Here is an 8116-nt window from a genome sequence, read left to right as displayed (position 1 = left end):
TGGGCAAAATCTGCAAAAAAAGATATTTCAAACTCTAACTGGACGACCTAAAGGTGTGAGGTCGTTGATACAAAAAGAAAACTGAAAGAGCCTTTGAGACTTCGTGTTTTGAATCTATATTCAAAGGCAAAAATAGTGCTTAACATCTGTTGCAACTAAAATAAATATATATAATGTGATCCTAAGTGATATCGTTTGTGTAGGCAAATTACATTATTTTACAGTTCACTTTGATATCAAATGTCTTCTTTAACGACGGACCCAACATTTGTCAGTATGAAACCTACTATAGAGGAAATCCTGATCAATAATTTACCTGTTGTATTTTTCTTTCTAAAATCAGCCAAATACGATCCTTTACCCTGTTAGATACACAAATTACGTAGGTGTTCTTACAAACGTTTTATTGCTTGGTCTGCTAAATGCCTCAAGAAACCGCGTTCATATAACTAACATCTAATTTATTATCATTAAAAACCGGGGTTCAGAATTTATTTTAATGAATTAATCTTCTCTTGGAGCGATCTGGATTGGATATGGATAAAATAAAATAAAAAAATATGCAGGAGTACTTTCTATCTTAGTCCCTCTCCCCTAGATATAATATAAAATATTTGACTTATTTACTTTGTGTACAATTTATCGTTATTCTAAACTAAAAGACAGATTGCAAAACTGCATGCCTTATTTTGTGTCATAAAAAGGACCAACTAGACATAAATAGGTTGTTTTTGGAAGGAACAAGTCTTGCACTGGAAATTTTTCTAACTCTATCGACAAATCATAAATAGATTTATCATTTTTGAGAGGGGGATTTACGACAAATATCAGTCAAGAGACCGTAACATTTGCTGAGCCGTCAGGCAAAGGAAATTTCTACTCAGGACTGTTATAGAAACAATTATATCATTTGAAATTAAATTCATTTATTCTTTCGCTTTAAGACGTTAGCAAAGACAACCACATTTAAAAAGTGCACAAATGATCAAAAGACTCCGTGAAGGGTAAAACATGCATATACTACTGACAAGAGTAACTAAGGCATACACTTGTGCATATTTATCCCGGCGATAGGCATGCATGAACAAATCTCATTAACGAAGATACATGACAAATACAATAGCTATCAACCAATCAAAATATTTTATATAAGGTGTAATTGTACGATATACACGGTTACTTTTAATTGGTATTATATTCTTTACTTTTGGTGTACGTATTTTTCAACAGAAAGTGGTCATTTATGCGGGAACCATCTGTACCCCTCTTCTTGCCGACTTTTTGTTTATTCATATGAGGCAGACTTCGTATGGGAGCTTCTCAAAAACAATTATAAGAAGCTAGTATTATCTTTTATCTTCACGTTCTTATTGGTAAAATTTGATGCCTATGTCATGTATGTTGATCTAATACATTCCAATTGAACTCCAAAAAAATAAAAAAATAACGAAATCCACACGTGCTTCATATCTAGACTTAAATCTTGAAATTAGCAGTGTGAGTTGGTTTAGATCCAAACTATACGATACATAAAATCATTTCAATTTATAATTGAGATCTTTCCATTTATATTTAGTGCAATTAAAGTAGTTACTACCTGTGGAGGGTGTATACTTTCAAGTTAATATGATAGTTAAGGAATTGCGTTTCCTATCGTGATTTCCTTGGACAGAGGGTTACTGATTGCAAAGAAGTTTTACATCGGGTGGAAAAAGGTAAAGGTAAAGTAAACATTTATCGGACGCCAGGATTCTATTCTTGACCTTGATGAAATATATGGGTCACAAATGACCATGGATATATTCCACATGTTGCTGCCACAGTCTCGTCCTTTTCTAATTGACATCACTGAATGCGACTTACACCGAATCTTTAACTTCCCATGACATGCACGGTGGATATGTGAAACTAGTAGAGCAGCATGTGTTAACTCTTCCGGGACACCTATTTAATTTATTTTGGAAAAAGGGTGAAGGATAGTGTTGGATAATTAATGTGTAGTATTTTGTTGACTATCGTTTGTTGTTCTCTTTTTATTTTCGTTATACAGCTGTCTATTATCAACTTATAGCTTTTTTCCTTTTACAAAGTGGTGATAGGAAGTAAAATAATCAGTGTAATACCTCTCTACAAACCTTTTCGGTTACGTTATCTGATTGCATGTAGATGTAAAATTATATAAGGAACATAAGTCTACCATTGTTTGGACCAAATGCAACAATCGGGTTAAATATCTACTGTACTGCGCTTCTCTTTGTTCGAATCAGGTCGGATTTTCTTTACAAAGCGTGGTTTTACCTCCCACAAACAAGATATATTAATCTGTGTTGGTCATTCTGTTTAAGAGGCAAAAGCGGACACAATTTCAGCCAAAATGTTCAATATCTGATTACTACTATGACAACAAGGAAGCATTACAAACTATTATATTCGACGAAAAATTATCTTAACGAGGTGAAAGTACAACCATTAGAGCAAAAAAATCATGTTAGACAATGGGATGGGGTGTATATCTCAATCGTTTGTGTTTTTAAACATTTGACACTTAATACTTTTTCCTTTAAATTTTAATCTTCCGTATTCTCGGTAAAATGAACGAAATTGATACAATGTAACACGATTGGAAAGAAATATTCTTATAGTATATAGTTTTGGTTGTGAAAGATTATTTTCTGAAAGACATGATGAAAACGTTATGATATTCCCTTGCCATTACAAAAGAACATATAACGCTATAATATTTTGCTGGTAACTTGTTCGAAGTAAGTAGTAAATATGAGATATCCAACAAAAAGAAAGAAGACAACAAGGGGTCAATCAAAAATGATAAGTCCCATCAAAACAGACATCATGAAGGTCAAAAGAAGAACGATGAAAACAACAATGACAAAACATTACACAGAAAACCAAAGACTAGCAACACGAACCCAAAGAACTGGAGTGAGCTCATGTGTACCGGGAGGGAAAGAAGTTCCTGATCAACACGTAGAACCACCGTGTTGCTCGTGCAAATACATTTCATTCGGTAATGTCACAATCAAAAACGAGGAGGGAAATAAACTCATCATAGATACCAGGACTGGTACTATAGTATAGGACGTTTGAATTGGTGGTAGATATTTACCAGCAAAATTTGCAACTGTTAACGTATCTAGCCTCCGTCTGGGGGGAAACCTATATAAAGAAATCTTAGTTGAACTGGCCCGACTTTAGGAAATCTATTTTCTTGACTGTAGTTCTATCCCTTTAAGTAAAAGAGAGGCGGAAGATACCAGAGGAACATTCAAACTCATTAGTCAAAAATAAACTGACAACGCCATGGCTAAAAACAAAAGACCAGCCGACAAACAATAGTACAAAAAACACAACATAAAAAACCAAAGGCTGAGCAATACGAACCCCACCAAAAACTGGGGGTGATCTCAGGTGCTCCGGAAGGGTAAGCAGATCCTGCTTCACATGTGGCACCCGTCGTGTTGCTCATGTTAGTACAGACCCGGTATTAAGTCTAATTGGGTAGGTCACATTCGGGACGGGATTGTAGTTACGACATTAGTAACATGTGCGCTATCATCTGTGAAACGGATATTCCATAACGGTCAACCAGCTCGTGATGGCGTCCATAAAACTTGCGAAGGTATGATTTCAACTTCACCACTTGGAACTCTTGGTTTAATAGCTTCCTTGTAAGCAGCAACCCTCCATCAAGGTAATCATGATAGGAAATACTAGCCCTGGAGGGAGATATATACTCCGTATGTAGGCGTTGCTGGAATGTTGCTACATAGAATTGGAAAGTTCACAATTGGGAAGCTGAAATCATATCTTTTGTAGTAAAGTTTTTTTTTTTAACCGACCCTCATTGTCAATTTCTAGATGTAAGTCAAGATATGAGGCAGACTTAACTGTATCTGTTGTATCCTTTATCTCAAGTTCGATGGGATAGATTCGTTCAACATAGTCACCAAATTTTGAATTATTTCGGGAGAGAACATCATCTACATAGCGGAAAGTAAAGTTAAAGGATACTGCTAACTTCTTTTTTTTTTTCTTCCTAGGAAGTTCCTGTATGAAATCAGCCTCATATGAATAAAGGAACAAGTCGGCAAGAAGAGGGCACAGTTTGTTCCATGGGAATGCCTTTTAAACAATTGTATATACATCTATATACATGTAAAAAAATATAAACTTCGCGATAAACAAGAACCATGCGATATTATGTTTAAACACTATAATTTTTGCTGAGTACTTTAAAACCGTCATTAATACAGTTTCTATTTTATATACACAATTTTTGTGAATACGACAAGTTGTACATATCCTTGGTAATCTGTGACACAGATATTCCATAACATTTTAAACCCTTGGTGTAATAGCTTCCTTTTAAGCAGTAACTCTCAAATAGAAAAAGCAAGCCATTAATACCGTACCAATTGGGATGTGTATACTCCAAATGCAAGCGCTAATGGGATGTTGCTACACGGAAATAGAAAATTACATTAGGAATACTGAAATCATTTCTTTTGTCGTAAACTTTAGTTCTCAGCCGACCTGCTTTGTCAATTTCTAGATGTGAGTCAAGATATTAGGCAGACTTAATTGTATCCTTAGTTTACTTTATCTCTTATTCATGTTCAGCTTGGGTCAACATAGTCACCAAACTTTGTATTATCTATAATCATTGAAAGGACATTATCTATATAACGAAAAGTAAAGTTAAAGGACAAAACCAATTTCATTTCATTTTTCCTGAGAAGCTACTGTATGAAAGCTGAATCATTAAAATAAAGAAACACAGGACACACAGTTGAAATGCAGATTGTCTGTTAAAAAAAAGTCTAATGACACAGTACATTATGGATGCAACTCACATTACTTGGTAGAGTAACTACATTTAGAATTTTTCAAAATTGAAGCATGGCAATTTAGTCGCAAATTGTTGTAACAACAATCCCGTCCTCTTTTCCTCTAACATCACCGAATTAGACTTTTACCTAATCAGTACTAACCTTGAGCAACATAGTGGGTGCCAATAGTGGAACAGGATATGCTTACTATTCTGGGGCATCTAAGCTCAACCTCAAATTTTGGTGGTGTTTGTGTTGCTCAATCTTTAGTTTTTTATGTTGTGTTTTAGCCATGGTTTTTCAGTTTCTATTCGACTTATCAGTTTTGATTGTCCCCTTGGTATTTTTCTACCTTATATATTAGTTTCACTATTGCCGAGAAGGCTTGTCCGTAAGGTGCATGGAAAGGGGGGTTTCTTCCATCTTGGATTTTAAAACAGCAGAACATAATCCGTCTAGACATTTATTAAAATATGCAAATATTGCGACAGGAATGAAATTATTTGAAAGATTTTCATCTTAATAAAGACAAATTTTAAAGTACCTGGCCAGATTTTGTGAGATATACCAATCCGGCCTTATAATGAAAAAAAATGACTTTTTATGTTAAAATAAGCAGATTGGTATTATTTTGACTGTATTAATTCACTGCTTTTGTTTGGGTTATATTGAAATGATTACATCTAAATAAGACTGAAAAATAATTCTATATTCTGCGAAGACATACAAGCTTTTTACCTTGCGATGATATATATTTCAATATTTATCTTAAAAAAAATCACCTTTTCAAAGAATGAAAACGGATGATCTGTAATGTTTCACAAATTTCTGAAGAATTAGCTATTTTGATATTGTAAAAATTCTCTTCATTAAGAGAATTTTGAAAAAAAAGTAAGAGCTGGCAAATCGAACCTTTCATATCTTTTATTTCATTCCTCAAAATAACACGTACTTGCGCAGTGTCCACTTTAATGGTCAACTGAATTCCAGTACATGTGTGAGTAAGTTTGGTCATGAAAACAAAACAGGACACTTTTGTAAAATGAAAGATAACCCAAAATGCTGCATTACTCGTTCTTATGTGTTAATGCAATATATGTATAGTTTCTTGCAGGATATTATTTCAACGAAAAGGAGCAGTATTTTATTAGTTGATGATGCATAAACATTGTATATAAAAGTAGAAAACTGTATTAATGACGGTTTAAATTCTGGAAAACATCTCCTTTAGACTTCAATGCAAACCTATTTTAAATATTAAATTTATACCTGGTTTACCTTTTAATTTAAAAGAAATCAGAAGCTTTTATACATCATTCATTAAAGTACAAATGTAGCTTTATCTTTTCAACAATAAAGACAGTTAGGGTCATGCGGCATTTTGGGCCATTTTACACTGCTTTGTTTACAAACACTAGATTCCATTTAATTACTACACTGATCCCCATTACTTTCAATCGTGTAGTAGTATAAAAATTAAGTCCAATCAGCATCCATTTTTCATTATTCTTAACCCTAGTTTTGATCCATCTATAAAAAGGATTTGTTTCAAACATTATATATCAATTAGAGGAGCACAGGACTTCAGTGGTACCCAGAAAGCTCTCCCCATAATGAGCGGTCCTTAATGACGTACATATTTAGTGAATTTAACCTTTTACAACTTTGTGATTGTGACTGCGAAATCTATAAGAATATTACGAAGGTGTATAGTCATTGGTTTTACTCCTTATGGTATTTATATAGCCGAATAATGAAAAATATATTAAATAAACCATGTCAAGAGAAAAAATGAAAACTTGAAAGATGATTCCTACTATAACTTCTAATCAATCATATCAGGCATTACAAAAGAATCAAACAGCAATATCAACATCAATTATCATGATACTAGCCATATAAGCATATTTTTGATTATTATAAGTTCCATTTTGATATTGTTTTCCTCACATGAACTTTTGGATAATTATACTGTTGATTGTCAAATAATGACTTTTTCTAACTTTCTGATTTTTTGGGTTATGATTTTGATTTTTATCTTACAACAGGCAACTATCACCCACCTTAGTATGTTCCAACTTTTTAACTGCCTAGGTACATTTTTACCGAGCTGTCGTGTATTGTATATGTATTTAGAATCAAATAAATGTTCGACAATAATTAATATCCGAAGCACGGGTGTTGGCTCTCCGAACTTTCCAGAAGTTCTGTGTAGACACCAAATTTCCGAGCTTCGTTCTAGGTTTGGTAGTTGCGACAATAATATATATCATATGTTTAATTTAAAGGTAATTTCAATTTGCTGTATTTGACAAAACCTTTCGCAATTTTGTGTCTTCAATACTCTTCAACTTTTTACTTTATTTGGCCTTTTAACCTTATTTATTCGAGCGTCACTGATGAGTCTTTTATAGACGAAAAGCGCGTCTGGCCTACGAAATTTTAATCCTGGTATCTTTGATGAGTTTATTTTGTAGTGTTATAATGTTTAAAAGATTGAATCCCGTCCTCTTTTCTCGATTTTGTCATTACGAAATAGTGAAAAGCGTACCCGGATTTTTGCTTGCTTCAGTAACATAACGGGTACCACATGTGGAACAGGAACTTCTTGCCCTTCCGGAGCACACGAGCCTACCCCCGGTTTTTTGGTGGGGTTTGTGTTGCTAAGTCTTTGGTTTTCTGTCCTTTTTGGTTTTATCTGGTTTTCAACGTCTGTTTTATTTTTTTGGATTTTAATACATTTTGGCTTCGAGCATCACTGAAGAGACATTAATTGTCGAAATACGTATTTGTGCAGTAAAATGTTATTAAAATTAATTTGATTGGGCAATAAAAGGTTGTTGATGCAGAGAATTCCATTAGTCAGTAATGGGGGTGACATTTTTTCGAATTATATACTTTCCCTAGAGGAACGCAAACCACGTTATCGTTTAAGTTGAAACGCGTTGCTCTAGCGTACGCGAATACAGTGTATCGTTTTGCTCTAGAGTAGTAGGACTAAATATTTACGCGCTACTTTTATGATACGCAAACAAACTGTTTGGCGTTGGTCTTGCGTATGCAAACAGCTGATTTTGCCCTAGCAAACGTACACGTGCGTAATCCAAAAGTACTTTCACCTTTCTACATGTAAATATGTGTTTTAAATTCGGAATTTTTGTCAGTTTTTATCTCCAGCTTTTAATATCTAAGTACGTTTGTTCTTTCAAGAATTTGTTGTTGCCAAATCATTGGTAGTCTCTGCCAAAATGTATCCACGACTAGCCTAA

This window comes from Mytilus californianus, unplaced genomic scaffold, assembly GCF_021869535.1.
Source record: "Mytilus californianus isolate M0D057914Y unplaced genomic scaffold, xbMytCali1.0.p SCAF_6, whole genome shotgun sequence".
Lineage (NCBI taxonomy): Eukaryota > Metazoa > Mollusca > Bivalvia > Mytilida > Mytilidae > Mytilus > Mytilus californianus.
Note: the sequence above shows the minus strand (reverse complement) of the source record.